Source organism: Ictidomys tridecemlineatus, unplaced genomic scaffold, assembly GCF_052094955.1.
Source record: "Ictidomys tridecemlineatus isolate mIctTri1 unplaced genomic scaffold, mIctTri1.hap1 Scaffold_842, whole genome shotgun sequence".
In the NCBI taxonomy this organism is placed as follows: domain Eukaryota; kingdom Metazoa; phylum Chordata; class Mammalia; order Rodentia; family Sciuridae; genus Ictidomys; species Ictidomys tridecemlineatus.
Genome location: NW_027526093.1, coordinates 128,092 through 137,704, shown reverse-complemented (window position 1 = coordinate 137,704; position 9,613 = coordinate 128,092). Strand labels below are relative to the sequence as shown.

The window sequence follows — 9,613 nt, the reverse complement described above, 5'->3', positions numbered from 1 at the left end:
TGAACCATTCTTATAGGAAAAGACAAACATCAGAAGCCAATCACCAAATGACTCCAATCTTGGGGTTATCAGACAATGACTTTAAAGAAGCTGTTATAATGCTCTATAAGATGATTTAAAAAATGCTTTAATGAATCAGAAGAAAGGACAGACATCTCAGCAAAGAAACAAAATAAAGAATGAACATAAACACCTGAAATGTAATTCATAGAAAAAGCTTAAAATCATAAATGGAAATATCAAAAGCAGTATTCAGTAAACTTAAAAATTAATCAATACATAAATTTCTTCCAATCTAAAGAATAGTGAAAAATAATGCAGAAAGCCTCCTGAAGTACTGTGTAAAATCTTGAAATCTCTAGAATATGTATTCTTTTAGTCCAAAAAAAAGAAAAGAGACTTGAGAAGGAAAAACCATTTAAATAAAGAACAGCTGAAAACATCCAAATATGGTAAAGGAAATACACAGTGATTTCCACAGATTCAAGAACCTCAGGAAACACTAAACAGTGTAAGTATAAAGAAAAACACATCCAGCATGTCATAGTCAAACTGCTGAAACCAAACATAAAGAGGAAAAAAACTAAAGTCAACCAGAAAATAAGCATATAGTGGAAAAAAAGAACAAGGAACACAGCATAATTTGTTTGGCTGAAAGAAAGCTGTCATCCTTGAATTCTATGTCCTTTAAAAATGAAGGTGAAAAAGCTACTTTGGTATAAAATAAACTAAGGGAATTCACAACCAGATCGACACTAAAAGATAAGCTTGCTAAAAGGGCATTTTTTTTTCAGACTGAATGAATTTAATTGCAGAGATAAACACAGACCTTTAAGAAAGAATGAAAAGTGCCACCAAAGAATAAATATTTGGTAAATTTTTGAAATGAATTTTAATGTTTTTAAAATAACCAAAAATACTTCACGCAAAAGCTGCAATCACCAATGAGCAGAAAAGAGAGATCCTACTCTCTCTGTGTTTCAGGTATTTTTCCAAACTTCAGCAACATGCACTAGTTTCTCTTCTACAGTTCAAGTTCTCATCTAGTTCCAGTTACAATATAAGTTACTCTACAGGTCTATTCAGGTCTTTCTACTGCTATTTACACCTAGTATCTCAGCATCTCTTGTTGGTTCCCACAATCTTATTAGCATTTCCTACATTGCTTCTTTATTAAAATATTTACAGTTGAATTAGCTGGGTGTGATTTACCATAATTTAACTATTAGTTGTTAAATATTTATAGTACATGCTATAGAGTTAGCTCCAGCCAGTGTTTCCTGTGAGATTTCACCTTGGCAGACGTCAGTCTCTAGAGCCACTGAGGAAGCAGAAACAATAGCTCTCCTCGCTGATACCGTGCTTTTAGGCCATTATTGTATGATCTGTATTCAGGCCTTTTGGTTGGTAGAGTTAGCATATGGCCTCTTCAGGTCTTTGGGTTAACCCCTACGTTGGTCTTTGCTAGGGGTTACTTTCCACATGTTGACTGTTGCAATATTTGGAAATGTAGTTTTGGTTTAGTAGCAGATGAGCATCAACTATTAATTCACCAGGAAATACATGTTAATTTCTAGTATTATCACAAAAATTCAAGCATATAATGACTCAAACTTATAATAATAGTGCAAATACGTGACTTTTGTTATATTCTTGGAGACCCTGATTCACTGTATCTGGTGAGTGAGCCAGGGATCTGTACCTAAAAAGAGTAAAACCAAGCCTAAAAGCCAAGAAATTCTTAGGCCTCAGGGATAGCTGTGGTGGATGTGGAAAGAAGAGTCGAGTGCAGGTGCACTTTTGTGGGTGATTTACATGTGTGAAGACTTCTACCTGGTGGTCTGTGTATATTTTGTGTGTGTTAGGGATTGAACCAGGGCCATGAGCATGCAGAGTACATGCTGTACCACTGAGCTTTTTAACTGCACAGTGAACAGACAGTTCCTTTAGGATGCTTTGACTTTAGGAAGGTGTGAAAGTGATACATTCCGTAAGAACTGTTACTTTGACTTTTGATCTTTCCCTGAGCTAGCAGTATGTGGTAGAATCCCGTCTGGGGAGGCTGGCCAGCTCAGTGAGCCACAGCTCCCAGGTAGGCCCGCACCCTCAACAGGAGACCAATGACCCTCTGAACTGCGCTGTGCTGCTGAGCCATGGTGCTCCATAGGTAAGTGCATTGACTGCATTTTAAATTTACAATGTTTGCAAGGTCAGGTTCTCGGGGTATGACTCCAGTGTGACTCAAGGATATTAGGAACATGTCTGACATGAAAGAATCATGTGTTTATACATGATTTATATGCCTACTGTGTAAATGAAATCTCTGGCTGTGGTAGGAGATAATGTTCTTGTTGTGAAAGTTCCTTGATTTTCAGGTTGGACATCCTAAACTAATTGAGATCTGCAGCTTTCTGCGGGCTCTCCAGCTCCAAGGACCAACTTTATCAGAAAATCATATTTGGCAACTGCAGCTGTCTCTACTGCTGACTTTGAAAGGGACAGATAATATCTTAGCCTTAATTCTTTGACTGTTGTCATTGTTTTAGAAAATTAAAAATAACAGTGTAGGTGGGAGAGGTTAAAATTTGGAAGAGTGCACTCTTTGGTTGACAGTTCCATCTTTTATGTTGCTGTTTTTGTAAACACATTCAGAAAATTGGTCTTCGTGTTAGGGGGTAGTGGAGCTCCAGTCAAGGATTAACTACAAACACAACAATTTAAAGTTGCTGGTGTTGTCCTCTACTACCTGTTAAAAGGTCTTTATATCTCTACCAATAGAATATCAGCTGATTCAGACTAACCTTTCAGTTACAGGTAGCCACTGTCTTGCTCATTTTTTCCTGTATATCTTTGATGCAGAGATTTCCCCAGAAATGTAACATAAACACGTAATTGTTCAGAGTCACCACAGCAGTCTGTTCTGGGGACCTTGGTGGTTTTCGCTGGACTGTGGTGAGGTGAGACATGCGGGGACAGCGGATTGGGTTTCTCATGAAGCTGTGTGTTGGGGCTTTCATCATGACCTTCCTCCTAACTTGATGCTAGGCTGTTTCTTATAAAATAGGAGTGGTGTAGTGTGAGGTCATCTAACTTCTGAAAAAGAATGTCCCCACTTGGCAAAACAGAAAGTTCATATCCTATTTGATGTCCTGTGTGTGCATTTAAAATGTGTTACTTGGTGTCCCAAGTTCTGGAAACTGACGGAAATGGTCAAGACTGAAATGGGTGCTCTTTGGGGGACCCCCAGGCCCTTCCATTTCTCTTACTTGGCATGCTAGACAGATTGTGGTGTATTTCTGGGTAGGGTTTTGGTCTCATAATCTAGTCTTCACACTTTCCTGTTCCCACCCTCCTGTCCTGGCCTCTTGACAGAGCATTGATCTTTTTGCCTGGCAAGATCCATAAGACTGCCCTGCATCTCCTATACTCATGACTTCCTGTCCTGTCTTGCTGTGGCTCACTGCTCACCTTTTCCCTTAATGCTTCCTGGCTGTGCATCAAAGTATTGGTTCGAAGTTGATTTGGTCCATTATGAATTCACCAACAGCTTCAAGTATTTATTGTCATTTTAATAGAATATAAGGTATTTTGGTAAATGCTATAGCAGATATTAAAACTGGTAAAAATATACACCTGTTCCTTAAGTAAACTGTAATTTTATAATATTAAACACACACTCCATATATTACACACCGTGAGTCATTGTGACTAGGCAAGCACAGAGTACAATTGGTGCTGAAGGAGTTTCACCTAAGATTGATGAGGCTCTTTGACTCTGTGTAACTGTCTGCAAGTTTCTCAGTCTTTTAGAGCCTCAGTTTCCTATACAGAAGACAGGAATAAGAATATTTTTATCAAGATTATTACAATGATCAATGAAACAGTTAACATAAAATGTGTAATTGACAGTCTGGCGAACATTCAGAAACTGTCTTTTACTACTATTAACCTTCCTTCCTCCCAAAGTGATTTTAAAGTTGGTGCTGAATTTTATAAGCACTGCTGGGTCCTGATGATCAGAATAATTCTTATAGGCAAAGTGAAAGAGAAACCAGGGGAGTTCAAATACAAGGGCACTTTTCAAAGCAAAAAATATACCAAGTAGGAAGAAACAAAGAGAAACTCCAATGCAAATGTAGTTTTATTTCTCATAGATATTCTAGTAGAAGAGGAAAGATTTATATGATCTAAGGACAAACCAGAGTGTAGTACAAATATTCTAGTGCAGGAAAAAAAACTCCAGAAATGGCACAATTGAAGATAAAATTCAGTTATGAAGACTGTGGCGTGGTGAGAAGCCTGAGCCTGATGGGGGAGAGGTTCCTGGCAACAGTCCCTGAGGAGCTGAGGGCTTGGAGCTGTATTCTGCTCGCTCACCAAGTGCCCCCTTCTCCTTTGTTCAGGATTTTGATCTTGGTGAAAAGGTTTCAATGAACTATCACTTGAAGATCTAATCATATTCTGCTGATGTGAGTGTCTCTTGCATTTGTTTGAAAGGTCAAAAAGTTTGGACTTTTCCTGGAAGAACTTAAAACCAAGTTGAGGACTCAACAATGGGCTATATTTAACCGTGTAGCCTGGCACAGCCTGGGTTGTGTGAACTCTTTGTTTCTTGGGTTTCAGTTTTTCCTTTGCTGGATGACGCCTCAATATAGAGAATGTGACCAGATTACAGTATGGTTTTTGCAAGATTTAGCTTACTGAGGACTTATTGTTTTGTAACATTTGAAGCTTTGAGAAAGATTTTATATTCTGTCAGTTGATTAAAAGTGAAAAGAATATGCCAGTTTTAAGTATTAATGCTTGAAATCAAATAATTTTTACAAATTCAGATACATCCTTGACCTGCAGTAGGGGAGAAACAGAAGCCTGAGTCATATCAGCCACCCTCCTTCATTTAAAAAAAAAAAGCAATAAGGGTTACTTTCTTTTTTTTTTAAGAGTGTAATTCTGGTTTTTAAATAATTATTCCAGACTTGTGATATCTGAAGATGCACTTTAAAAAAATAAAAAAACTAAATATGTTAAAGCTTAGTTTTTGTTTGCTTTATGTACTTGTGTATTAAATTGATGTATAACATGTTTAAAATCCCTTGGAACATTAGAATTTGTGAATTTATTGTTATATGTAATTTAAAAATATTCTTCCACAAATGTGTTTTTAAGACCTCAGGGTTATACTGCTTCTAGGACTCCTTACTTCCTGGCTGGTGGCCTCACAGCAAGGTTGGGAGGCTTGTGATCCTGGGGCCCCAGGGGGGTCTGCTAGGACTCTGCATCTTCTTGTAGTTCAACAGCCCTCTCGTTTTGGTTTTGGCTTTCAACAGTCAACCTTGAAAGATCTTTTGTTTTCTGAAAGTTGAAGAAACTGGCTCAGTGTTTTGACTCTTAGACAATTGTTTGATGATAATAGAAATCCTTAGTAGATAGTTTCATTTATGAAGTTCTTTATTTGTAAGGGAAGCTTGACATGTTGAAACGATGGGTCAACACAAATCCTGGTTTTTAAAAAATTGTTTTTGAGCATCAAAAAGCTCATTCTTTCTTTTCTGATTTGGCACCGTGTGTTTTTCCTGTGCATTATAACAAAGCTCTGTCCTTTTTAAAAGTAAGACTTAGCAGATTTAATGCTTGAGCTTTTCCTGTTATGACATGCTTAAAGAAATGTCCACTTTAGAAACCTTCACTTTAATATGGTGGAATAAACACTATAAAAGTATATTAATAATTCAAAACATGATTTTGACTACCACGGATAAGAATGAATTCCTCTTATATGATAAAGAGTAGAGACTCCAAAAATATCATATCAACAACTTTAACCCCTGGAAAATAGTTTAGTGAAGAATATTTTGAATTCTCATTGTAATATTTACACTTCCTGAGTTATTTTGAATGTGATGTTTTAAACTATCAGCTTGTTTTATTTAAACTTTTTAGTACATTTTAATGAGTGATTTTTCCATGAGAATACTTTTCTACCTTTATTAAATGAGACAGTAGGAAAATATGACTTGGTTTCCACAGTTGACTTTTAAGCCAAGCTATCAGAAGCACATCTGTTCCACAAAGTTGGGAACATCATGTGTGATTACACTCAAGTACTCTACACTGAAATTAAAGCCCTCCAAATGTCTCCTGTGTACAGGGCTGTAGTGCCAGGAAGTATCTGGAAGTCCGTGTTGCTAAGTTCCACATTTCCTCTGTATAGAGATGGAGAGGCAGGGCCGTGGGCAACTGCAATCATGTGTCACTGAGCAGGGGGAATACGTTCTAACAAATGTGTGTGAGGAGATTTCATTTTTGTGCAAACATCATAGAATGTGCTTGTACATGCCCAGTGGGTAGAGCCTATTGCACACCCAGGCTGTGCGCAATAGACATCTTCTACTGGTGCGTCGTTGCTGAGGTTGCATTGTGGGGTGCATACTGCAGCATTTGTGAGCGCAGGGAAACCTGTACAGTGTCCTGCATTCTCTGCTGGTTCTTGACCCTGCGTCATCGGGTGTTACTGGTAGAGCATCGTGTGTGCTTTCTTGCTGCAGTAAATCTTGTGCTGCTTTTTGGGGACCGTTCAGTGAGGATCTACTGCTGACCAGGGGCAGGACTAAGCAGTTACTGCACTGCTAGTGTTGTTTGTTAGTCACAGTACTCCATGAAGTCGTTACTGGGACCCCCACTTTGCTGGTGAGGATGTCGAGGCACAGAGGCTAAGACATGAGCAGAGCAGCACAGGCATTTTCTTTCACGAGTGTTCTGGGTGAGGTCTGTGACAGGAGATGCTGCTGGGCCCCCTGCTCTCCCTGCCCTGGACCCTTATGCACTGCTCATTCTTCCATTTCTACCTACAGCAAGGATTATTCAGAGAAAAAGTGAAGTTCAACAGTGGCCCCCCTTCATTCTCTACCACAAGTATCCTCCTTCAGACAGCAAGTGTGCACTGCAGGTGCGTGGAAAGTGGTGAAGAATGCACACCTGGAATCACACAGCAGATTTCCAAGGCCAATCGCTGAAGCAGTAGAATGAAAACCATGATGAATACTCTGCCTTGGGGAGACAGCCCCACCTTTGCTAGTGCTCATCATTCTCCTGCATTGAACAGCGAGAAGCTCCTGGCCTGGTCCTTATTGTCTAGTGACCTCTCATGTGGCTCCCACTTTCCCCCTTAAGTATGCAGTAAGCACGTTAGAGCAATAGCCCCTAAAGAAGGTACCGCTGGTGGCACATCACTTCTTGTGACTTGAGTGGAAAAGGCTGCTCTTAAAGGTGACCACCAGAAAGAGTCGTTCCATTGAGCTGCTCCAGGAGCTTCCCCTGGTCATTTTTAACACCATCCGTGGGGGAGAGTCCTTTCCAGCTTTCTCTTTATGGGATCGCCTGTTTTTCAATAGCGTATTTTTTAATAAAGGGGGGAACACAAACTTGGTTCCTCAAAAATCTTACCATTGTGTCTCTAAGAAATGTGCTGGGAAACACGAGGAAATGGACAGCATTCCTTAAGGAAATCGTCTGTGCACGTGTGAGCATATGTTATCATTTATGTAAATTTTTTCCTGGAAGTTGAATATTAAAATTAAATGGAAAATCTTTATCATGAAGGGCTTGTGTTATTCATAATTTTTTTTATTTATAGCCATCAAGTACTGAAAATCATTGGGATGTGTCATCTTTCATATTTATGACAAGAGATAATGTCCATTGGAGTTCAAGTATTAAAATAGGAGCATCTGTGCTCTCTGAAGTCCAGAGGGGACAGCCTCGCTGGGCTCGCTCTGAGATGGAGAACCCGTTGCAGCGGGCTGTGTGAGAGCCCCAGCCATGCTGTCACCTTTTCATGATGTCCTGTGTATACGGAGATGGCATTTGATGTGACTGTTGCCTTTATTTGCAAGGTCTGGTGGTGTTCCATCTGAGATTTTTTTGTTGTTGTTTCATGTTTTTATTTGATCTTAACACATATACCCCCAAATCCGCCCATCTCAGGTGTGTAGTTTGGTGATTTCCACAGACCCGAAGCAGTTCCTGGCACTCAGGAAGACAGATGCTTCTCACTTATGGGCACCACTAGTGCCACCACTACCCTGACTTCTTGCATTGGAAATAGCAAATGGCCTTGTAGGGATTCTGAAGTTTATTCCAAGAACAATGGGAAATCACCAAAGGCTTTGGGCAGTGAGATGACATATTATTTACATTTTAAAAATATCTGTAGTCGTGTGGAGAATAAATTGTAGGGGCCCAGGTGTAAGTGGAGGAACCCGATAGAAACCTACTTGACGAAATCACTTGTGGTTAATTTAGCACCGTGGAAGTGGAGGTGGGAGAGAGGAACGCTCAAGGCACCCCGCCATGCGCACACCCATGTGTAAGATGTATTTAGAAGGCAAAATAAACTGAATTTAGAAATGAGAGGGGAGCAAGACAGAGGGAGGCATGAGCAGTTCCAGGTTATGGAAAAGGTGAAATATACTTAATATGGAAGACAGAAGAGGCTAGCATTCAAGTGAGAAGTTCTGTAGCTTTGGTTTGGACACATTACTGTGAAATGGCCAGGAGATAACAAACAGGTCCCACCGAGGAGGCTGATGGCTATACTGACATTTAGGAAAGGAATCTCTACTGGAGATCTCAATTTGGAATTATTGGCATGTATGTTACATTGAGAACCATAATGCCAATGAAATCTCCAGATGGAGTGCAGAGTAAAATCATGGTGATATTTAAGAATGTATGGCATACCAAAAGGCACAAAAAGAGAAAGATTTCAAAATGGCAATAATAGAAGAATGGTCCCTGGTGAGGTGTGACAGCAGGTCATTTGGGCACCTAAACTGGTGATGTGTGGAGCTGAAACCCACCTAGTGAGCTGGCATGGGCTTGGCTGTGACCCACCTGGGCTTGTGCACACAGGTGGGAATCCTCCTTCACTCTGCTGTCACTGTGTTCTACATGGGGACAGTGTTCAGCTGATGGGAAATCAGTGACTTTTGAAGGAAAATGGGCACACTTCAATTTGTGACTTCAGGGTGAGGAAAACAAATTATTTTTTAGCCTATCTACCTACCAGTCCTGTTCACCAAGTCTGTGCCAAATTTCTGTATTCAAATAGCCACACTAAAAACCCAGCCTGCCCACTTGATGCACGCGCGTGCACACACACACACACACACACACACACACACACACACACACACTGTTAATGCTGAAAGTCTTAATTTTGATTTCAAAGCTTTTCTGGGATGTTGGTCTTTGAAACACTACCTCATTTAATCTTGCCAAGCACCCTCATTTGGAGATGTGTTCTTGAATGGAGTGCTGTGGAGTTGGTAAGTGCATGTCCGTTACTTTATTCAGCCCGAGTTCCTTTGAGATTTTATAATTGAACATTACTAATATGCATCATTTTAGAAGTCTGAAGAGATTGGTCTTGATGTTCCTTTTAGCTTTGCTTTTACAGTGCTTCTTACATATTTATTGGAGGAGATGAGATGATTTTCTGCTCCTGTATGCTTTAGTTTGATTGCTTAACCATAATTGTATTTTTCCATATACTTGCACATAGTGACTGAGAAGAAGAGAATTCTGGTCAGGAAAGTGCTGCTGCTGAATAGAA

At 39.8% G+C, this 9,613-nt stretch overlaps 1 long non-coding RNA gene across 1 annotated transcript; it reads left to right on the top strand.

The window, feature by feature from the left end:
- The first annotated feature begins 354 nt into the window (after window positions 1–354).
- Window positions 355–7,598, top strand: LOC144374718 (uncharacterized). Its single transcript, XR_013434049.1, has 2 exons — window positions 355–2,957; window positions 6,852–7,598. It is a non-coding gene; the product is annotated as an uncharacterized LOC144374718 (long non-coding RNA).
- The last annotated feature ends 2,015 nt before the right edge of the window (window positions 7,599–9,613 follow it).